This window comes from Nyctereutes procyonoides, unplaced genomic scaffold (assembly GCF_905146905.1).
Source record: "Nyctereutes procyonoides isolate TBG_1078 unplaced genomic scaffold, NYPRO_anot_genome, whole genome shotgun sequence".
In the NCBI taxonomy this organism is placed as follows: domain Eukaryota; kingdom Metazoa; phylum Chordata; class Mammalia; order Carnivora; family Canidae; genus Nyctereutes; species Nyctereutes procyonoides.
Window position 1 is genome coordinate 43734568 of NW_026575120.1, and position 24738 is coordinate 43759305.

The 24738-nt window shown below is 39.1% G+C and overlaps 1 protein-coding gene and 1 non-coding gene across 2 annotated transcripts in view; both read right to left on the reverse strand.

The window, feature by feature from the left end:
- The window catches only part of CSMD1 (CUB and Sushi multiple domains 1), a 1869885-nt gene that overhangs the window by 1090104 nt on the left and 755043 nt on the right, over nucleotides 1–24738 (reverse strand).
- On the reverse strand, nucleotides 9637–9801 carry LOC129516256 (U1 spliceosomal RNA). The gene has a single exon (XR_008665736.1). It is a non-coding gene; the product is annotated as a U1 spliceosomal RNA (small nuclear RNA).

Genomic DNA, 24738 nt, shown 5'->3' on the forward strand with positions numbered 1-24738 from the left:
ACCAGTAATTGGCCATGAACACTTGCATGCTTGCTCATAGCAACCAGTCTTTCCATCTTCAGTCACAGCTGGAGGAACCATTTGGATCAGACCCACTATAATCTTTACAAAGAGATCACAGCATCATCACTGAAGCTCAGGCTCAGAGCCAGCTCCGTCGGCTTTGAACCCTGGCCTTGCACTTGTAATGTCTTGTGATTTAGGTCAAATTATTTAACTTTTCCGCATTACAATATCTCCACCTTAAAATAGGATAGTAACAGTTTTATTGTAGGTTTATTGTGAAGGTTAACTGCTCTTCAAGTGCTCTTAAAATACTCAGAGAACGGTGCCCATAAGTAGTAAACATCATAAAATTGGATGTTTGATAAATGATCATTCTAAAAATAGCACACATTATAGAAGGTCAAGAACACATGATCCACGTACAGAACCAAAAAAAAATAATAATCATTTTGCTATCTCAAGTTGAAGTAAAGAGAAATACATTTACTAATCCTTTACTTAAAAATTGGTCAATGGTATTCCATCTTCCAAAGAAAAGTGCTGATTTATGCGGCTGCGAATCTCTTTTATTTAATTTAATAGCCAATTAATAAATGGCTATAACGAACAGTAATATAAATAGTAACATAAGTGCCCAATGGATAACAAATTTGCGAGAGCATCTGTTTGTAAGATAGGCTCGTGTCTTTGGGCTAGTTATCATTTTAAGATAAAGCGAACCCTATATGTAGAAATCTCTAAGATTAGGAGAGGGTGCTCTGTTAGGAGCCAGAAGGCCGGAGTGCCGTAAGATAACCATGCCTTCAATTAACAGAATAACTTTTCGGATTCCATAATTCGAATTCTAAGATCATGGCTTTACTATTCGAGAAACATTAAATAACCAAATTGGATTAGCAGCTCCACAGCACTTCTAGCTTCAGATCTAGTCTGGAATACACAAATTATCCTTAACGATTCCAGGTAGATTTTACTCTTATTTTATACATAAATATTCATGGGCACATACTGCCCAGGTGGACATGGAGCGTTTCAGGTGAGACACGGAAGATGTGGTGGTCGGGGAGCAGCCTCCGTGTAGGGGCAGCGCAGCTCTCACCACCCCGTGGCCCACAGAAGCTACCAGAATATTTGAGAAACGGCCGAGTGTCCTGAGCATGGAACCTTACAAGACACTAGGAGCCCAGGTGGCTGCACCGACTTTGTCATGCTCACGGGATCATGGGATCACTGCAAACTTATGAGAAGAAGGGGTCCCATGTTCCGCATTGAGGATGAGTAGTTGCTCATCTCCAGTGGCCAAGAGCCTGGCCCATGGTGGGAGCCTAAAGTCTGCATGGGTTGCGGTGAGGGGGCGGGCCCAGTACAGCCCGGAAGCCTGGGAGAACCAGAGCCAGTTCTCCATGACAGCTTTCCCTTCGTTGTGAAAGGAAGATGCTAATCAGTGCTATTGTGACGATTAGACGCAACCATACGGTGTGAAAACTGCCTAAAACATAAAGGACGTTTTTTACTAATCACAAAAAAAGGCCCTAGGTATTCCTCCCAGGGCTGAGAAGCTACCCTAATTCCTCACTGCCGTAGTTCGATCCAATGAAAAAAGTAAATTCAAGTTGCAATCAGAATAAACCTCCATAGGACGCAACAGAACTCTTGATACCGATGCCAACGTTTGCTCGAGGCGGGAAAAGTTCTCAAATTCGAAGAAGTCTGTGATGCTTCTTGACTTGATACATACTGATACCGACTCAAACACATTATTCCAGAACATTCCTGAAGGCTGTCCAGAAGTGAATACCATACTTTGATGTGCGCTTATGCTAGAGATTTAAAAATGACTTTTAAGGAATATTTATGTTCCTCCATTCACAGAAATCGAGGAAAATACTAAGATGCAATGCCTTTTAAATGACAAATGTGAGCACTAAGTAGCTTTCAGGAAGTACGTTTTAGTCAGTGTGAATTAAGGAACCACAATTTAGTACTCACAGACTATCGTAAGTCACCATCCCTCAGTGGTAAGATACGAAGGCATGATTCTTACCCCTGAAATAACCGTCTCTGAAGTTCTGCTTGACATGCTCCATATGTGGTTTTAGATTTTTACCCTTGATTTTCCCCATTCACTCGCACAGCCCGTGGCCACCCAGCGACAGCGTTGCTGGGACTTTGCTAATTAGAAGCCAAGCAGTTGGTCTTACGCGTGGTCCCTCACATCCCCCGTGGCTTTCCTTCCCTGGCACCTTATCTCGTCTGGAGCCAGAAGATGAAAAAATGTGTACATAAATAAATAAGCAACTGGAATAGTGTGGGATTCTCTCCAGTCAGGGAGGTGATTTAAAGCACGTTGAAAGGTGATTGCCGGCTGTATCCACATTTAATTAAATAAGCTTAGATTTGAAGACGTTACTACATTAACTCTAAAATATTTAAATGGCACAGGATTCTTTGGCAGTCAGGGACACTTCACTTTATGTGAAATGTGACTCTGATAAGCCAGGAAAATGGTAGCCAGGCTTTTAGAGGCCGCGTGTGCCCTGGACTCGCCTCAGCACCCAGTCTGGGCTCCCAAGGCCCCCGCAACGTCTTCCATCCAGATGACAGGGGTACACGTTGAGCTGCTTTGATTCAATCCACGCAAGACCCTGTGGGGTGGAAGCTGCTCACCTATTACCTTAGATTATTTTTGCCATCTGAGTCTTGAGATATCCTGCAAGGAACTGTATTTGGGAGGAGGGCCTTGACATGAATCATCCCTACACATCCTCACGATGGTTTGCTAAGAGTCTTGAAAGAGAATCCAGTAGAAACTGGATCCATTTCCTCCATAGTTCACTGTAATGCTAAAATGCTCTGGGTAAGGGTATAAAAGGTTTCAAAACAGTTCTGATTTGTTTGGTTAAACTTTTGCCTTTCTATTATTCATAGAAAGAGAGAAAGTAAAAAAAATATAATCAATCCGTGGCTTTTAAATAATTCCTAGAAAGGAGAAAAAAAAACACATGCTTCTATTAGGAGGGAAGATGGAGAACCTCCAGGATATGTATTCTGGGAGAGGGCGGGTAAAGGGAAGGCGACCAGGAACCCAGAGGCGTCCATGCATTTGTCATCATGTCTGACAGAGTGGCTGCCCACGGAGATCTTGGAGCAGATGGAGGCATGTTCATCTGCTGTGTTTCTGCCTGTCTAGTTCATCCTACATGACGAGACTGGGCTCCCAGACCCGCATCGGACTCTGATGTGAACCTTTTACTGGTACTGGGTACAGCCACTGGCACGCCAGTCTTGGTTATCACAGTTGCTGTTAATTATCTAATAAAGACAGTTCATGAGATTAACACTTCAGTTTACTAGAACAATGGACCCACCCACCAGTCACCTGTCTGAGATGAAGGACACCTTCGCACATGTGCCCTGCCCTTGCAGACACATCCGTGCTTAGGTCCTTGTACCAGAGGGGTGTGGGCCCAGCCCTGCTCATCTGCGGAGAAGCTCTTCGTATGTCTCTATGGCAATACGTAATGTTGAGTAACTCAGGATGAAGCCTAGTGCCAACTGCCCTTGTTAGGAATACTAATAGTACTCGTGGGGCTTCTCACTTGACCAAGTCATTAAAAAACAGAAAATATATAGGTCTACCAAAATGTATTTCTGTGATTAACAGGAAAAAAATCACATTTATAGTAAGAAGAGGGTGACTGTATACATTTATATTAAAGATGCATTGGAACACCTGGGTGGCTCAGTGGTTGAGCGCCTGGCTTCTGCCCAGGGTGTGATCCTGGGGTCCTGGATCGAGTCCCGTGTTGGGCTCCCTGCAGGGAGCCTGCTTCTCCCTCTGCCTGTGTCTCTGCCTCTCTCTCTGTGTGTCTCTCATGAATAAATAAGTATTATATTTTTTTAAAAAAATATGCACTACCCTTGTGATCACCCTTGACCTTCCTTCAAGAATGTTGCTATCATACCTGACATTGATTTAGTGGGACTGTTCTTGAAAAATGATAAAGCCATCTGTCTATGGATAAGTAGGCTTCAACGTATGTATTTCCTGGATCAAACTGCTATATTCCCCAGGCAAAAAAAGTCATCTACTGATGTCCTTAACCCTCATTTATAATGGGATGCAACATAGTGGAATATGTGTATGTTTAAAAGTATTTTTTCTTATTTTATTTAATCGTTTAAGTATTAAAGAAAACTATCCTGATAAATCACTGAAAATCCACCTGTCACATAAAGACAAATTTCATCAAGTTGCCAGATATTAAGGAAGGATCAAAGTAAAAGAGCACAGCTTTTTAAAATACTAAGTGTAATTGGTACATGATGTGTATAGCCTTGAGTCAGTTCTAAACCACCAAAGTAACACAATTTCAAGAAATATTTGCATTTCCTTTTTCTTAGAAAAAGACAGGAGGTGTAGTATAGTGACTAAGAAGAGGGAATTGGGGACTTTTCTGGCTTTAATTAAATCTATACTCTACCATTAGTAGGGATTCGGCAACGGGGGGCAAGTCAGCCTCTCTGTGCCTTAGTTTCCCCACAATGACTGTGACATTTAATGAGTTAGCACACATTACTGTGGATGACATAGAATAATTTGAGCCACATACAAATAGCACGCTGTGTAACTGGTGTAAGTAATAATAATATAGTCATAAATGCAAATTAAACACTAAAATTTCACCTGGAGATACCAGCTTTTTAACTGGAAGGGATTCGGAGGCGATATATTCTCATGTTTCATGGACATAGAACAGGAGCTCAGAGAGGTGAAAACATGACATTAGTTACTGGTTTTGCTAGAATGAAAGCTCTTGGGCTTTCTAATCAGAGAGAATGTTTGTTAGAACTTGCTAACAAACACAGGAAAAGAGCTCAAAACCAATATATGCCGTTGACTCATCAAACAAGATAAAAATAAAACTGCCCTGCTTGATTTGCTTGCAATGTAGCATACGTGTGCAGAGGACTACCCACCGAAGTGTGCCTTGCCTGAACCACACCTAGAGACTGTTTGTGCCTCACCCACGAGTCACTGTCCCTCAGCTACTTAAACTTCAACTGTTGAAAGAAAAGCACAAGATAAATTGGAAGAAAATGAAAAGCCGCATGAAAAATTCATCAGATTGATTTCAGTTCTGTGTGCTTTTGCAAAATATATAATCTCCTTCTACATAAAAATGGAAAGGCCATTTTATTTTGATGGTGGTTCTGTTTACATGGTGTTTAAGGTTGAATTGGAGTACGAGTTCCATCCAATGATTGCGGATGTGAATCAGCAAAATCAACGTAAGTTTCAAGACCTCGGCAACATGAAAATGGGACAACAATTCAAGGAAGAGCAGAGGCAGGGACCAGTAACACGAGTCAGCTTCCTTAAACCAGCATCTGTACCAGTGGCCGGGGCGCCTGTGTGGGGATGCGCATCCCTGGGGATTCCAGGGGGGATGCACAAGCTTCCCGTTGCTTCCCCTTCTCTCACGACAAAAGTATTTGTAATGTTGCAAGAGCCATACACACAGCAAAACAAAGCAGAAACGAAGAAGTCTGTCCATATTAAATACAATTCTTCTCCTTTCCAGCACATTGTTAAGGCGCAACAGGGTGTCTTAAACTATAATAGTTAAACTAGCAAAGAAGGTTGAGTGTCTTCCGTGTATGATTAGGTAATGTCACAAATTATAAGGATGACTGTTTGCACAATAATTCCAAGACGTGGCTTCTAATATATTCAAGGAGATTGCTCCACCACATTTAGAAGGAGCTCTGATCAGCAATTCTAGTGCATCTGTTTTAGAGGATCCTTCTCTTACTCTCTTTACCCAGTAGTTCCTGGGATATCGATGGGCCACCATCTGATCCCACTCCCCCACCACGTGACTTTAGGTGACTGTGAATATTTGCGACATTCAGACTGAACACTGACACTGAATAAACTGAACGTGGTTGGAGACAAACCCCCTAAACTTGGAGCAAGAGCCTTTTTAATATACATCACTCAGCTAGTAGGTATTTTATTCAGCACTGGCTTTGCTCTGTGACAAATCCATGGTTGGTCACCCTACACGGAATATTTGCTTGGGAACTCAAGTGAGACTCTCCACCTGTGGGCCTGGAAGTAGCCAGACGATCCCGGTCAGTCTAGCCGTCACCTATACGTCAGTGGAATTGACTGGATATTTATGTCCTCCCAAAATTCCTATGTTGTAATCCTAACGCCAGATGTGCTGATGTCAGGCCGTGGGGTCATTAGGAGGTGATAAGGGCATGAGGATGGAGCCTCATGAATGGGATCCTATCCTTGCAAAGAGACCCTCGGAGAGCCCCCTTCCTTCTTTCTACCATGTGAGGGCAAAGAAGAAATCTGCAGTCTGACACCCACAAACAGGCTCTGACCAGAACCCAACCGTAGGAGGCACCCGATCTCAGAAATCCAGCCTCCGCAACTGTGAGAAATACATTTCCGTGGTTATAAGCGACTCAGTATGTGCTACTCCTTTACAGCAGCCACAGCTAACTAACGCAGTTATAAAGGATCGGGTATGTATTGCATTTTGAGGATTTTTATCATTTGAGTTTTCAAGGGACCTCCATCCATCTCCAGGCTCACACTCAAACCACTCCCTAACTCCCCGTGGCAGACATGATTAAGCCAACAACACTCACGTTTCTGTGAAATGTCCTTCTAGGAACTTGATTCTGTAAGTCACAAACTTTGAGAGCATTCTCACTTGTGTAAGACTATATACTGTACATACTGATGTCTCTCTGACTTTGAGCATTTTGAGCACCTCATAAACCAAATGCAATCAGACCTTTAGAACTCAGGACTGATCTCAGGACACCTTAAGGTAATGCCATTTTCATATTCATCTTATTTGAAATACGTCTTTTGAGTACTTGTGTGTGCCTTATGGATCTCTGGAGCCCCAGACTATCCTGGAGAGCTATCTGAACAAGATAAGTCATCAATTCACATCATCTCACCTCAGCTCTGCAAAGTCCAGGGCTGGGTTAGGGTACACGGGCACATAGAGTAACATAGACACAAACTTGGGTAGATAATAAGTGACCAGGTGGGGAGTAAATGTGCCATGTCATACCTGTGCATTAAAATGCCATGCACACAGTGAAAATAATGCACCAAGAACATATTCTAGCACAGAAAATGTGCAGTGTGTTGCTAACTTAGATATGCAGGGCATCAAATAGAATGCTCACACTCAGGTTGTGTGTGCTTGTCCAGCTTGTTCAAACACAAGCCTAGATCTTGCTGGCATCCTCCAAAGGGAGGGGCTGAGGGGGTCAGAGTCCCAGGAGGCTCTGGGAAGAAGGTGGAGGTCTCATGTGCAGGACAGCCTGAGGCGGGCAGGAGTCTAGAGCAAATGCACTGCTCTGACAGGGCCACACTTGGATGCTCACCCCTCAGAACTGCAGCCTTGCTGTGTTACAGAGGGGAACAACCCAGAGACAGGCAGAGATTGGCCGACATACAGGGGCATCTCCCTCCCCACTTGTCCCTCTTGCGCACCCTGGGTGGTGGGGCATGAAGGTGGTGCCATGAGCCACAGGAGAATGTGCCTGGTCCCTCTAGCTCCAGCTCTGGGTACAGGTAACAGTCCCGCTGGAGGGGTGAGGGTGGTGGCAGCAACAGGAGGTGCCAGCCAAGGATCAAACCAGCATCCTAAGAATAGAATTGAATCTCTCCAGAGTGAGAATGGTTAATAACTGGCCACAGCTGACAAGGTACAGAATTGGAGGGGATGATGCTAAAGGATGTGGGGGCATCCACAGGACACCCTATAACCACCACATGTGGAAGGTATATGGTCTGGCCTTGTTCATACTTTGTCACCAACATACCTCAATCAGACCCCTCACATACACCCAGGGAAGGGACAAGAAGAAGTACAGTGCTTAATTCCAAGACATGGGCATGTGCATACATTTTATTTTCTCCTTTGCAAATTCTATGATACATTCTTTTCCTATTATGACTGAGTTTAAGGTAGTATATATGAGGGGAGCCTGAGAAGTGCAGTCGGTTAGGTGATCGACTCTCGGTTTCGACTCATGTTGTGATCTCAGGGGATTGAAGCCAAGGTCAGACTTTGTGCTCAGTGAGGAGTCTGCTTGGGGTTCTCTCTCCCTCTGCCTCTGCCCCACCCCACCCTTGCACATGTGTCCTCTCTCTCTCTCTCTAAAATAAATAAATAAAGGATTTTTATTTATTTATTTATTTATTTATTTATTTATTTATTTATTTATTTATTTATTTTAAATTTTATTTATGACAGGCACACAGTGAGAGAGAGAGGCAGAGACACAGGCAGAGGGAGAAGCAGGCTCCATGCACCGGGAGCCCGATGTGGGATTCGATCCCGGGTCTCCAGGATCGCGCCCCGGGCCAAAGGCAGGCGCCAAACCGCTGCGCCACCCAGGGATCCCAAATAAAGGATTTTTAAAAATAAGGTAGTATATGCGTATTAGTCACTTAAACACAGAAAAAATATATATGGTCAATTTGCTACTACTTTACATGTTACAGCCAACCAACATGCCAGCCCATTTTACATACAATAATAAAAATTATTAAGTAAAATAACTAAAATATTGCCCTATGGAGTTTATGTATCTCACCACCCAACACTAATTCCATTCAATGGTCAGTATCAGCTTCTAATACTGAAGGAAAAAAAGAGTATGGAAATTATAATCAAGGAAGCAATAAAATGTCCCCAACATTACTCATATAGGATGGGCTTAGAAGCTTGGGAAAAACCACAGGCTTACTTCTACATGTTGACATACTCATGCTAGCACAGGCCATTAGATGATGGACAAACCAAATACTATACAAACCAAATGTCTAATGACAAGGGGTGGCACTGGCCTTAATTATAATAGTGTCTTATTTCTTCACTAATGGCTAGTGATCATCATGTAAATAGTACCAGAAAGCACCTAACAGCAAGTTATTTTTGTTATGGTTTTTGTTTTTATGATAATTCTAATGACACTGAATAAAGAGTATGGCATTTCTTTTGCTTCCTCTTCACTGTTAATTGCTGCCCCTTCCCTCAGCAGGAGAGACAAATGATGAGGTCTCCTGGAGCCCTGAGGGGTCAGATTGGCACTGCAGATAAGCCATACCTATGGGTAAGTAAAATATGGATTTGTGAACGAAGAAAAACATAACTTTTTTTTTCTTTCCTGTATTGAAAATGAATCTTTCAGGAAATGTGTAAGGAATGTCTACCTCAGCTGCCTTGATTTTAACATAACATTGTTAAGCATGTGGCTGCATGGGGTAAAGTCTCCATTACCAACATAGCCTGCCTTCCCCAGATAGGGGGTCATGGATCCCCAAAGAGTATAGTTCAATATAATTGGTTTCCTGCAATCTATATTTTTTGTGTGCATTTAAACATGTTATTCTGAGACACAGTTCATAGAACTCTGGAATGGCACAGTTCACAGCATGGAAGAGTTAAAATGATATTTCTGAATAGATATCCACAGTGATATCACTTGTTTCTCCACCCTTTTATTTATTTATTTTAAATTTTTCCCCTCCTTTAATTTTAAAAATTTTTTAAATTATTATTATTATTTTTTTTTTTTTACCAGGGGAAAGTGCGAACACGGTCCCCCACTACCACAAATTATGCAGTCGAGAGGTTCCCACATTTGGGAAATCGGAGGGGTCAGCACATCTGGAGTGCAATAGCTGAGCCTTGCCCTGGGAAAGCCAGCTTCATGATCATGGTATCTCCCCTGCCAGGTAAGTATCCCCTCCTTTTATTTTAATCAGAACTGCCCTCACCTTGCTTCTATTCAGGTTCTATGGATTTCCAAGTGTGTATGTTTGTCCTAGACAACTGTGTCCCTCCATGGGGATGCTTGCAAGGTGGCGGGCATGGAAGAGCATGGCATTTAGAAGAAGGCAGGGCAGGAGTCAACCCCAGCTCCAACACAACTATGTAATGAGAACATGGGGAAGACCTCTCTGCTCCTCAGTTTGCACATCTGCATGGGATTGCACATAGAAAAAAATATGTAGCTTAACACCTGGTGTAATCCTACATTATAATGCATTAAGTGAAGAAAATATAACGACGTCAAAATTACACTTGAGGTTATATTTAACCTAATGTGTGAAAATGTTAAATTCACACTTTTTTTTTCTGCTTTAGTCATCAACACATAAACTGTTTTTGGGGTGATTTTTATTAGTTTGAGATCTGTATCTTAAGTGTAGTTCCAAAATGCATTGGTGCTTAATATAGATGAAGAGCATGTCAGAGTGAAAAAGAAGTGGGTAGGGTGCTTTAGGAGCCAAGTCACATGATTTGATTACAGCTTGTCTTCCTAACAAATACCGGAATTAAAAAAAGGCTAATAGAAATATGTTCAAAATGTCATTTGAGGGATCCCTTGTTGAGTCAGTGGTTTAGCACCTGCCTTCGGCCCAGGGCGTGATCCTGGAGTACCGGGATCGAGTCCCACATCAGGCTCCCTGCATGGAGCCTGCTTCTCCCTCTGTCTGGTTCTCTGCTTCTCTCTCTCTCTCTCTCTCTCTCTCTCTCTCTCTCTCTGTATCTCTCATGAATAAATAAATAAAATCTTAAAAAAAATGTCATTTGACCACCAGCTATCGTCAGGACTGCATTCTGCCTACCAAAGAGCAAGCGTTTGGAGGATAGACAGATCAAGCCATCCTTGCCTCTTCCGCAAAGCCTTGCACTGCACTTTGAATGAATCACCTCTTCAGTCCATGTTCAGTGCATGACGCTAGGGAGACCCATAGTCCAGATTGAATGTTGCTAATCCAATGATAGTTTTTAGAGATCAGGTCCTTTGATCTTCTTCAAATATTTCCACAAATTCAAGACTCAAGTATGATGCTCTGGATGGAAAATTCAATGTTTTTTGTATAGGTTTGCACTGGAGAACAACTTTTTTTTTTTCTCCTTTGCAATGGCTTACTGTGACAAAATTTTAGGTCAAGATTTTATGAACAGTTCAAGATTATTATGATTCTTAATGAATATGGGAAAAATGAGATAAATGAAAAATGGTAACTATTAAAATGTCAAGGACTCTGGATATCTTGAAAATTGTCTTGGGGAGTTACCATGAAATCCTAAATGATAATTAACTATGTACACCTACAAATCTTTATCATTATAATTTTTCCTGGTAATAATTTATTTTTAGTCATAATATCTCAGTGAGATTTGCTTCCTTTTATTGTTGTAGTCTGAAATTTCAAGTGTTCCTCTTTAACTACCCGAACACAATGAAATGTAATGCTGTACTCATTATGACAAGATTCTAGCTAGAATTTCAAAACAGTTCCTTTATTCAATACATTGATGATAATTCTTTACTGATCATGCCACATCAATTTTTGTTTGCTTTGGTTATTGTAGCATGTAAGAAAAGTACTGAATATTAAAAACAAACAATATTATAGAAATCACAGAAAAATCAATGCAAGCCAGGATTACACAGAACCCCACAATTCTTTACTTAATATACTTGTTTTTTAAGTGGAGAAATTGAATCTCAATGATGAAATTACATAGTCAGATAAAAATGTGAAAAGTCTTTAGAAATTTAGGTTGAAATAAATTTGTTGTACTGTCATTATAATAATTAAAAATCATTTTTATTTTTTAAAAGATTTATTTATTAATTCATGACACACAGAGAGAGAGAGGCAGAGACACAGGCAGAGGGAGAAGCAGGCTCCATGCAGGGAGCCTTACGTGGGACTCGATCCTGGGTCTCCAAGATTAGGCCCTGGCCTGAAGGCGGCGCTAAACCGCTGAGCCCCCGAGCTGCCCTACATATCCTTTTTAAAAAGCTACTCTATGTAAGTAATGAATCATTGAATTCTACTCCAGAAACCAATATTGCATTATATGTTAACTATCTAAAATAAATAAATATGACATGGGGGGAAAAGAATACACAATGATGATGAACACTGAGTAATGTATAGAATTATTGAATCACTGTGTTGTATATCTGCAACTAATATAACGCTGTATGTTTACTGTACTGGAATTTAAATTTTAAAAAATAAAAATTTAAAAAGGAAAAATAAAAGCTAAGCAGGGTAAAAGGCATTTGGGTTGATGTTATTTTTCTAATTTCCATAATACAATTTTGGAGAGTTATTTTATGAATTTAATTCTTCCTTATCGTGTTTTTCATATCTAGATGCTCAGTGCCTAAGACATTATGATATGCTGCAACCAGAAGTAGAGGAATTCAAATTCCAGCCACCACCTTCTATCTAGTTGACCTTGCGTAGGTGCCTAACTTCACTGAGCATCAGTGACTTGACATATAAATTCACAAGAATCTTTCACAATCCAAATGATTGCTGTAAGGATCAAGTAATCTTACATACTCAGAGTATCTAAGATGAAAGAAACATTGGTGTGGATTCTTTTTCCAGTAAGTTAAACAAAAATATGTAAAGTGCAGGAAGTGACAACTGTAGAGTAAATGGAAATGCAAAATATACGTGAACCCTTATTAGCCCTCGGCCAACTACTTCATTTCTACAATTTTCTCAAATTTTACCAAAATATATATGAAAAGTTAAAGGCCAAAGAAAAATAATTCTAAGGCCATTACTGTGTGGATGGAACATTCACAATATGTTCAGGGTGGTTTATGCACCTGGACTTTGTGGGGCAGGGGCCAGATTCAAGCTTTTGCTTCCTGCAAAGACCTTGGGTATACCTAATTATGAGGGATAACCATTATATGTGGAAGTTATGAGGAGATTGTTACTTTATTTGCCTGGCTCAACAACATTTATTTAAGACAACCCTAAAATTCCTGGACCAGAAAAAAATCCTTTATTTACATGTAGATAATTGTACTTTGGAAAGAAGTAATGGAGACACACGGATGTCCAGCTCCCACAACTGACAGCTCTTACGGCTTGTGTCTCAATTTAAGTGTAAAGTACTCCCCCCGCCCCAGAGAAAACATTTTCATCCTGCCATTTCTAGGGCTGGTGGGCTGGCCAGCTGTCTTAGACAGCATTATCACCCCTATAATGACACAACAAAATGAGATGTGGCTGCTCGATGAATTATGTCTTTTCTTTACAATATAGTTAGGTTTTTATTCATTTTACTGAATGTGCTTTAGAAAGTGAAGCATCTGCCTGTTTGCTTTTCAAGAGCTCAGTGACAATATGGCATGTTAATGCCTTACTCTATCTTTCTGCATATTCTTTTTTCTTTTTGCATTTCATAACTTTTTTCACCAGAATGGAAGAACATAAAGGTCATAGAAATGTCTAAAAATTTTTATGGAGTGGGTTTTATCCAGGTCTTGAAAATTAAATTTGTATTTTTATACTTAAATTCAAAATTAATTTTTGTCAGCATGTAGTCTTCAGTACATCATTGGTGTATTCATTCAAAAGCCGTTGTTTGGTTTCTCTCTCTCTGAGCATCATGATGAATGATATCAATTTGCAGTTGAATAAAACATGGTACCTGCCCTCAGAGAGCTTGCAGTGCCAGAGGGAAGCCAGTTCTGCAGAAATACATGTTCCAACACGTATTTATGTAATAGCTGTGGTAAGTGTTACAAAGGGGAAAAAAGAAAATAAAAGTGAGGACCTAAAATCCAAAATGCCCATAAAGAAAGGACTTTCATGCTTGAAACACAAAGCACAGGCAGGCAAAACCTGAAGGCAGCATTCTGGGGAGCAGGAACAACCTGCACGAACACCCAGAAGTAGGAAAGCATCGGTATTGTACGTATTTTGGCATCTCTGAAGGCAGACTAATGCCCCCCACCAAGGATATGCCCATCCTCATCCCAAGAACCTGTGCATGTGTTCATGTACTTGACCATGGGGTCTTTACAGATACAGAATTAAGGGTTTTGAGATGGGAAAATTGTCCCGGATTACCTGAATGGATCCAGTGTTATCACAATGGGTTCTTAACTCTGAGAATTTTTCCAGGCTCTGATCAAAAGGAGTTATCACTGGAGAAAAATGGTTGGAAAGATGTGAGTCTGCTGGCTTTAAAGATGGGGAAAGGGGGCTATGAGCAAAAGAATGTGAGTAGCCTTTAGAGGCTGGAAAAGACAAGGGAAAATGCTGCCCATTTTTCCTTCAGAAAAGCAGAACTTGCTGAGCTTGGATTCTAGGTCAATGAGAATCTTGCCAGGAATACATTTTGGGGTATGATTTTTAAGGCCCTAAATTTGCAGTGATTCATTGTAGCAGCAAATAAAAATTTATACCTCTTCTCTCTGGAATGAGCAAAGCCTGTTCGCAATGAATAAAGGGAAATCAAAATCAAAGTATCCTCCGTTATTAAACAGCTAGATTCTGAATGCGAATCAGCAGAGGACTTGCAATCAAAAAGCAGCCATTCCACTCGTATGTCACGTTGATCCTTGGTCACCGGCACAGTAGGGCTGGAGGGTCAGGTGGGTTGGTATGCAGGGATGTAGGTAGGTAGGTACATACATACATCCATACATACACATAAATACACAACTGGAGATAAATTAAAACTAAAAACTCGAGCATCTGTGGGTGTTTAGTCCTTAATTATGTGTGCTGATGGTGGACTACATGTGCTATACCTAAGAAATCTAATTTCAAAACAGTTATTGACAATATAACCTTGTTATATTGTCTCTGATAATCAATCCATGGGGTAGTAAGAAGAAAATTGAGTTTTTTCAGGTTTTACTTTTGTGTTTGTTTTCTAAGAATTAGAATTCTTTTCCACTTCCAAGTTAGTGAACTAACAGAACATCCATCATTTGATAATATTTTAAAAATTAGGAAAACTAGAAATGTGTCCCATAATCTAAGTATAAAGCCACTATTCCTCCTCCAAGAATTCCTGAGTTTGCCAACAGTTTTTGGCAAAAATAAAATAAATAAGATTCAAAATAAATAAGATTCAATATTTTATAACCAATATCTTATCCACTATAATGTATGGGAATTACTACACCTCTTCTATTCCACGCTGACAGGCAGATTCAATCTGATTGGCTAAAACATTTGATAAACGTGTGTGGAAATGGTATATAAAGAAAAGCCTAAATTATCTTGTAAAAAATCCTATCTCATTTATTCTAACAGTAGCATTTTCAATTTTGTTATGACAATATTATATAGTTTCTTTTAAAAAATGAAGCATGATTTGACATATATGCTTTCATCTCAACTCTCTTGAATAAAATTGTTCTTGAATAGATAATTTGGTGTAGAGTATTTGTTTTAAATAGTTTCATTTCACATTTTTAATTTGTTAAACCCAAAGTAAATATATTACTCATAATAATGCTTTTCCTGCTCATCTAGTTTTTTAAATATCCCCTTTAAAAGAAATCTGTTTATTCTTATTTATTCATATATATTTGGAGTAAAGATTAAATCTTATTTTTTAAAGATTTTATTTATCTATTTGAGAGAGAGAGAGCATGAATGGGGGGGGCGGGTAGAGGAAGATGGACAAGCAGACTCCCTGGTGAACAGAGTCCAACGAATGGCTTGATCCCAGGACCCTGAGACATGACCTGAGCCAAAGGCAGACACTTAACCAATTGAGTCACCCAGTCACTCTGAAGATTAAATATTAAAGATAAATTGTATAAGGCAAGAGCTATAAAAAATTATTTTAGCCTTGGCATGTTCCTCACCTCTTTGTAATATCATCAAATTAATGTTCTCTGTTTGCTATTTGCCAGATTATTTGCTTATAAATGCAACTTAGCTTTCCAAGCAATCCAATGGAAGTAACTGTTTTTCCCATTGTATGGATGAAGACACTGACCTTAAGGGCCTACGGTCATTCCAGCCATTTGGAAGTGACACAGAAGTTCATGGTGAGGATGCGATCAAACCTGGAATGGTGTGTATTGTGCACCCACCCACAGCCCCAACATGTCTCACTGCAATGGCTGTTATAACTCAGATAGGAGAGATCACCAAGTTTCTTTTGCCCAGTAATACATGTTGACGTCAGCTGAACTCACTGGCCACTGTGCTCTGAACAGATATGGCTGTGGAAGAAATAAATGCCTGGGCTAAGTATTTCTGAAGTATGAATTGAGAATTGTTTACTGAGAGCATGCTTCTACAAATGGACATCCTAAGACAGGAAATGAACAGCCTTTAATATTATCAACCCTCCAGAAAATCAGTCCTAGATCTTCTTGCAGACAGGTTTTTCTTTTTTTTTCTCATTCTTGTTTTATTTAGTGCTTTCTTTTCCCGAAGCCTCTAGCCTCATGATCTGTCCATTTATGACATTTTTATTCTAAGCTCTTCAAAAAATACATCATTTTTCCCTACTTCACCAAGAAATCTTTCCAGAGTTATGTTCTTTCTCCTTAGTCTGAAGAACAGAAAGATGAGTGACTAGTTGAAATAATGCCCAGAGAGAAGAGAGGGAGTTCCAGCCATTTGGTGCCAGTGATTATTCGTAAGACATGGAAATATATTCAGAAAAACTAGGATTTCAAAATATGTTCAAGGAAACAATGCCATTAAAGCTGATTTTTGGGTGATTTGTAGATAGTCCCAATTTTGATGAGTTTTGAGTGATTGCCTATATGATTCTAGAAGCAAATTATTTGATTACAATATTATTTTCCCAAATTTCAAAAACCACTGTATAATGTAAACAAATACCCTTTCCTCTGGAAGGATATAAAGCACACAATATTTATTTTTTTTTGTTTTAATCCAATTAGCCAACATATATACATCACTAATTTCAGATGTAGGGTTCAGTTATTCATCATTTGCATATAACATCCAGTTCTTATTACAACACATGGCTCCTTATAACCTGTCACCCAATTACCCCATCCCCCACCACCCCCCAGTGACCCTCCGTTTGTTTCCTAGAGATTAGCATCTCTCATGGTTAGTCTCCCTCTCTGATTTCTTCCCATTCAGTTTTCCCTCCCTTCCCTAATGATCCTCTGTGCTGTTTCTTACAATCCACATATGAGTGAAACAAGATGATAATTGTCTTTCTCTGATTGACTTATTTCACTCAGCATAATACCCTCCAGTTCCATCCACCTTGATGTAAGTGGTAAGATCCCATACCTTTGGATGGCTGAATAATATCCCATTGTATAATATTTCTTACAAATATTTTTCATACCATCAATTTATAGAATACCCTTTAAAATGCCTTAATGGATATTATAACATATACCTCTTTCAGGTGTGTATAAAATCTGTCTTCACATGTGATCTTGGCCAAAAGGCCAAGAAGCGATTGTCTTCACATTTGAAAGAGGTATTCTATTAAGTTCAGAAAAGTGTTTTCTAATTTTCTAATTGATATTAAAAATACTACAGTAGGAAAAATAATGTATAAGTAGTGATAAATATAAGAATACAAAATGAGATAGATACAAATTATATGAAAAGTTATAAATGAACAAAATAGCTACTATTATTACTTCAAATGGCAGAATTAAATCACACTATTATCAGTGATCTAAACCATATTGGCATTAATTTCAGTAGCTGGGGCTGGCAATTATCTGACTAGCAGTAAGAGAGATGAACAATTTAGGTATTTTTCACATATTCAAGAAAGATTTTAAAAAGTGAATAATATTTTTCTTAATCAACTCCCTTGTACTTATTTTGCATATTGAACTTTATCTAAAATTTAAATAGCTGGTTTTATTTTTACTTATTTCTTTAAAATTGTTGCTAACCGTTAATATTTCTTAAAAAGAAAATGATTAAAAAACATTTTCATTATAAACAGGAGGTTGTTTATGTATCACTAGGTAAGTTAAGCATTTACATGACGGTTTCAAATGAAACTTTTTTTAAAAAATGAAACTTTTTTAAAAGATGTATTAATGTGAGAAAGAGCATGAACAAGGGAGTAGGGGGAGGAGGCAGGGGAGGGAGAGAATCTTAAGTAGACACCATGCTGAGGGTGGAGCCTGACACGGGGCTCTATCCCATGACCCCAAGGTCATGACCTGAGCCAAAACCAAGAATCAGACACCCAACTGAACCACCCAGGCACCCCTCAAATAAAACTTTTTTTTAAAATGCATAAATTGAAAAGTCAATAGAGATAATGTAAGATTTCATAATCTTTTTTAAAATAACAAGCCATTAAAATGTATAATGCTAAAGGCTAAATAATTATATTGAAATTGTATCACACCTGGTGATATTGTCTAGGAATTGGTCTGTATTTGGAGAGCAACAAGTCAGCACAGAGCAAGAACCACACTTATGTTCCTATTAATTAGTCTAATTTTTCTATTCCTGAAAATCTATATTTAGATGACATTCATTACAGCATGAAATATTTATGCAGAGAAAAGTAAAACTTAAAATCCCAACAACAGAGGAACAGTTAAACGTATGATAGTTTATCAGGGCAATTGATTTTGTTTACACTGAGAGACCAAAAACACACACCCATTTATTACCTATTGAGTGTGATGTTAGAATATGAAAGTCTATGCATATCATGATTCTATTGATGTAAAGCATCTAAGCATATGGGTGGAGACTTTCAGGTAATAGGAATGAAAAGAGATGTAGCAATAGAGCAAATATATATTTCTTCCTTCTAAAGGTAAACCCCTTATTAGGTTTGCTTCTGCAGTCAATACACAGAGCATGAGAAGGAAAAAAGGGTGAAGAAGTAGGGAAAAAGAAAGAAAAACAAATTAGATCGTACTGGAATCCTTTTCAGGAGTAAAAGAAAAGCAGTTCTCCAAGGAATTAAGTTGCTGGCCTGTTATAATTACCTTGTTATTAAAACTCTATTATACCTGTTTTAAGAATTTCCATGACTATAGAAAGCTGATAATTGATGTTTCTGTTCATTTGCCTTCTGCAGTTTATTAATCTAAGATGAACTATAAGAGCAAATTATATTTTTAACTTCAATATCATACCGATTTGACTTGCTCTATTTTCTTTTTCATTCTGAAAATAATTTTAAGAGAATGAATGTGGAGTAATAAAACCTAGGCTGTGATATGCAGCAGAATGACATAAAACCAATTCTATAAAAGAGCATGATGAGTCAAGAAATGACTAAAAATATACCAGAAAGAAAATGCATGAAAGATGGAGAAAATATACTTGTGGGGATTTTGCATCATGGAAACCAGAAAAAAAGAACATCTAGAAAACTGTCCTGATTTATAACAGCTTACCTTAATATCCAGGTTTGGAAAATTACAGTAGCATTGAGTATCCCTTCAACATACAAGGGAGTGTAGGTTTTCTTAAATGTCTTCACTGATATGCCTTCTAGATTTGAGGGATGAAAATTCAGTCTTACGCGGTAGGCATTTGAGAGCAGAGAAACCCACACTTGAAAACTTCCTCCTTATTCTTACCTATAAACCATAACGAATCCTACCCTACCTCTCTCATCTCTTTGACTCCTTGCTTCTTGGATCATTCTCTTTCTTGAATCTTGCCCCCTAATGACTTATCGTATAAGCACATGTTTAAATTTTCTATTAAAAAATGGGGGTGCTGGATGGCTCAGTTGGTTAAGGGTCTGTCTTGGGCTCAGGTCACAATCCCAAGACCCAGGGATTGAGTCCCACCTTGGGGAGTCCCTGCCCAGAGGGGAACCTGCTTCTCCCTCTCCCTTTTCCTCTGTGAGCATTCTCTCTTTTGCTCTCCTATTTCTCAAATAAATAGGTAAATGAATCCAAAAAAATAAAAATAAAATAAAATACAAATAAATAAACCTTCCCTGGAAGCCAAGGTTCACTCCATACATAGCTTTACCTTTCTAACCCACGTAAAGCTTTTGAAATGCAGTCACCTAATTCACTAAAATACAAAGGGCTTTCAATCTCTCGTCTTCTTCTTCTTTTTTTTTTTTTTTAATCTCTCGTCTTCTGACTGCATCTGGATCCTAAGTTCTTCCCATTTATCAGGTGTCTTCCCTCCATTTTGCTGGCAGAGCAAGAACTCTCAATGACTAATAGGGTCCCATAACTTTACTGCTAGGACTCTGCTATGGTCCTGCAAGTTAATAGTAAAGCAAGAATTGCCTATTAAGGCACAGGAAGAATTTCCTGGTCTGTCCTGGGACTACTTTCCAAGTCTCCTCTCCTACCACTTACCCAGTTGTCTCCTCTTCTCTGGTCATCGTGAACTACTTGGATTTCCTTTTGGCCAGCACCTGCCCTTGACCCCCCCACCCCAATCCCCACAATCAGGCATAGTGTCACCAAGGGGTGGACTGAAGTTTGCTGTTTAATATCTTTTTTGCCAACTTCTCCTGTCATGAGACATGTTCAGTTGTGAAAAGTAAGTATGTATGATATCAACTTTGACCTGCACAAATCCAATGTTCTCTTCTTATGATTATATCGTGGGCGTTGAGGGCTCTTATGAATCTCAGCTGTTTGAAACAGGAAAGCCAAGCTTTCAAATTTACACTGAGGATACTAACTAGGTAACACGACTCTTCTTGTGTAGAGTAGCTTAATACTAGTTTATCATGGAGTTTTATAAATGTTCAACCAGGAAACGGAATATTAGGTCAATTTCCCAAAAAGTTTAGAGTAAAACAAACTCATAGCTAATTAAATAATATTCCATTAATGTTTGGAGTAGCCCAGAGGAAAACTTTATCTGAGAAAGCCAATTTTCCACTTCGGTTTGCTTGTTTGAGTGTATCCTTGATTTATCTGGGTAACTTAAAGCAGTAGAAATCAGTAAATCTTTAACATATTAAATTAGTAGAGATATTTCCAATTCAATTAGTATATAGCCAGGAGCTTATCTATAAGGCCCCAAGACCAATACCACGCTCAGGTTTGCAAAGGCCCCCTTATCCAACATGGGAAATGTTCCCTAGCAGTCGTTCACTCTTTGTTGCCCAGACAATGTTTTGTGCAAGGGATGGCAATTTAGCAAGAAACTAGATGGTCTTAAGCCTTCTTTTCACTCCCCTAATCAAAAAGTGTTTCTACAGGAAATTACTTTTACAAACATACAGCCAACAACGCCAAAGCAAAGGCTTAAAAATAATTCAAAATATAAAGACCTCTCTTTGTTAAGAAATTCATATCTACATGTTAATTACATCTTGGAAATTTGCTTGTTCTAATCACTGAATAGGTTGTGGAAAAAATTTTATTCCTTACTTGACATAAATCACACACATCAAATTAAAACAAATGGAAAGAAAATTCAAAAGATCCAGACGTTCTCTTTTACTTCTTTCCCTAACCCACTATACTTACATCAATCTCTTAAATTCATTTGACTTTCTTTATTCTCTGTTTTTCTGTGAAATAATGCCATTCATCCAGAATCACTTTACCCAAATCAAAGTCACTGAATTATTGTCATCAAATCCCCAAACTCAGCAGTTCATGTACAATGAGACAGTTGCAGCCCCTTCGAAAATGTTACGATATGTTTCAATGTATTTATTTTCATTTTTATCTTTTGCACACTTTTGAGCATTCAAAGGGATAGTTAGCCAAATTGGGCAGAAAGGAGCTCTGCTAAATTGGAAAAAAAAAAACAAACAACAAACAAACAAAAAAAAAACGCCATAAACTGCTTCACAAAGCAACATCCCTTGTATTACATTAAATTCTCTAAAATGGCAGTATCTTTCATTTGAAAGGGAAGTTTAAGGCAAATTGAACATTAAGGAAAGTGACTTGCAAGCATGGAATTGGCAAAGAGCCTTACACACGTAAACCTTCTCCACAAACTTTTCCCTCCAAATTTCCCTTATGTATTTCTGGACATTAACTGACAATTTTTCAGTGGGACTCTTTGAGGGTGTAAAAACCTAACTGGTTTTCATAATAAAAAAATATTTTAATTATTTATTTATTTATTCATGAGAGACAGAGAGGCAGAGACACAGGCAGAGGGAGAAGCAGGCTCCATGCAGGGAGCCCGACGTGGGACTCGATCCTAGGACCCCAGGATCACACCCTGGGCTGAAGGCAGATGCTCAACCACTGAGCAACCCAGGGGTTCCTCATAATCAAAAATCTTATCTACAGAAAACATTCTGTCAATGTCATCAATATACTATTTAGGAACAAAAGAGGAATTAAGTAAAATATAAACTATACCCCTACTTTTGGAGGGATACTGGGCATTCAGTGTATCTTTGGTTTTAAAATTTCTCTGGAGGGCAGCAGGTGGGGGAATTGGGTAACTGGGTGATAGGCATCAAGGAGGGCACGTGATGTAATGCACACTGGGTGTGATATAAGCCTAATGAATGACTGCCCTCTACTTCTGAAACCAATAACCAATATATTAATTAATTGAACTTAAATAAAATAAAATTAACTTAAAAAATTGTAGTTGAAAACAGCATTTTGTGGGGTAGCAATGTGATAATAGGGCCAATAAATTCACGTTCAGTTACAAGGAAGCATGGGTGCTGTCTACTGCATACCCAAGCCATACTTTCAAATAATATATTGGTGAATAAATGTTCTTTATTATGTTCAAAATACCTTTAGCCACTTCCCTCTTTACTGCTTTTTTTTTTTTGCTTCTCATGCCTACGTTAATTTCTAATTTATTTACAGCCTTAATGAAAACTAGAAATTTAGCATCCAAAGACATAGGTACAAATAACTTCTAAAAAACCCCAAAACCCAATGAATTACAAGACTTTAATATAGAGACTCTCATTAAGAAATGGAAAGTGTACTTCATCCCTTGTGATCTCATGTGATTAATTTTCCTGGTATTAGCGGAAAATGATAAAAAATTTACTTAATATATGTTATTCTTCCAGACTAAAGAATTGGCAGAACCTTAGAACTTTTTCAGGTTAGAGATCCTAGAAATTTTGGATTTTATAGAATGTCATTTTTTTTTCTAAATTGTATTTTTTTTAAAAATCAGTTCCTGACATCATCGGTAGACAGTGGTTATCTACACAATAATACTCTCTACTATTGCCATTTGCTTATTAAAGAACAAAAAATTATCAGAACAAAAGTTCATTATGTTTTATACAACATAAATGAGTATTAAAAGTTATGAAAAGTTTACCCAATTTACCTTACATTTCTCATTGGCTGCTGAAAAACTTCAAACCCCAGTGCAGTTCATAGGCCAGCATTCAGGCAAGAGACCTTTCCAGTTAACCCCTCTCCCCTGGGAAGCTGAGGGCAATGACTCAGTGGCTCGCCCAGAAATATGGCCCTGATCTTCTGATCCCCAACCAGGTTCTTTTCCGTATGTCCAAGATCTGGTGTTTAATTCTGAGTCATGTGGTTTCCTTACTCTTAAAAAATGAGTTGTTGGATTAAAACTGAATCTGAAGTCATTTTCAGCTCCCTAATGTCCAAAAATGCAAGAATATATAGGCTCTTCACCCAGGCGAGCATATTTATAAACTCAAAAATAACATCTGGAAAATCTCTCACCAGTGCATAAACCAAATGGGGAGCAACTGAGTTTGAATGTGAATCATATTTCACTAATGGGTACATGCTGTCTATGAACCAGATGGGTCGCTCCATTCCAAGAGCAACTGACGCAGGTCCTGTCAGGCTCCCCATCAGTACTACTCATACTAGGCTTTTTTTGCTCCAGATGGGTGATAAAGGAAAGTTTTTCAGGGGCCATGTGCAAAGAAGTCCTTCATTTGGCACTGAGATGTTCAATCCATCTTAAACACCCCCAGCCAGGCCATGGTGATAGTGCCTCTCGTGTTAGGGCACACACATGGATGCTGACTAATGACCAGAATGAGAAAACTTGTGGGATACAATTTGGTGTGGCTTTAAAATAGAAATAATATATACAGGGTTGAGAAATAAAATACGTTTGTCTCCCTACTGGGAAATTCAAAGAAAAAACAAAGGCTAAATTTTTCTAATTTTTAATAATTTTTAAAACTCAAGTAGGGTATTTGCTCACTGATAGGGATGAACCCAGAAATGGGCTGTGGATGATACATGGAGGCATGGGTTTCTGTGGGGCATTGTGGCTGTGGGGATGGGAGTCTTGCCACGGAGACATGGTTGTCCGGCCGGCGAATGGAGGAGGGCACGGTGCAGACACATTCTGATTGAGAAAAGTAAGGGAGTATGACCGTGCTTGCACACTTGTGTTTGGGGCTGGACATTGGATGAGGTACGAAATGGCCGAAGAGCCCAGAGGAGGCCACTTTAATCTCTCTACTGTCAGTCAGAGTGTGGGCATTTCCTCAAGGCGATGACATCAGCACAAGGTATTGTTCGTCAAAGAGAAAAGGACAAGGGAGATGAGATGGGGGGATGCCGCTCCAGGAACAGTCCACACCGAACTGAGAATCACCACAGCACAATGCATCATTAAGAATAAATAGGTTTGGGGGATCCCTGGGTGGCGCAGCGGTTTGGCGCCTGCCTTTGGCCCAGGGCGCGATCCTGGAGACCCGAGATCGAGTCCCATGTCGGGCTCCCGGTGCATGGAGCCTGCTTCTCCCTCTGCCTGTGTCTCTGCCTCTCTCTCTCTCTCACTGTGTGCCTATCATAAATAAATAAAAAATTTAAAAAAAAGAATAAATAGGTTTGGGGGGAAAAAAGAAGGAGAAGAAGAAAGAAGAAGAAGAAGAAGAAGAAGAAGAAGAAGAAGAAGAAGAAGAAGAAGAAAGGAGGAGGAGGAGGAGGAGGAGGAGGAGGAGGAGGAGGAGGAGGAGGAGAAAT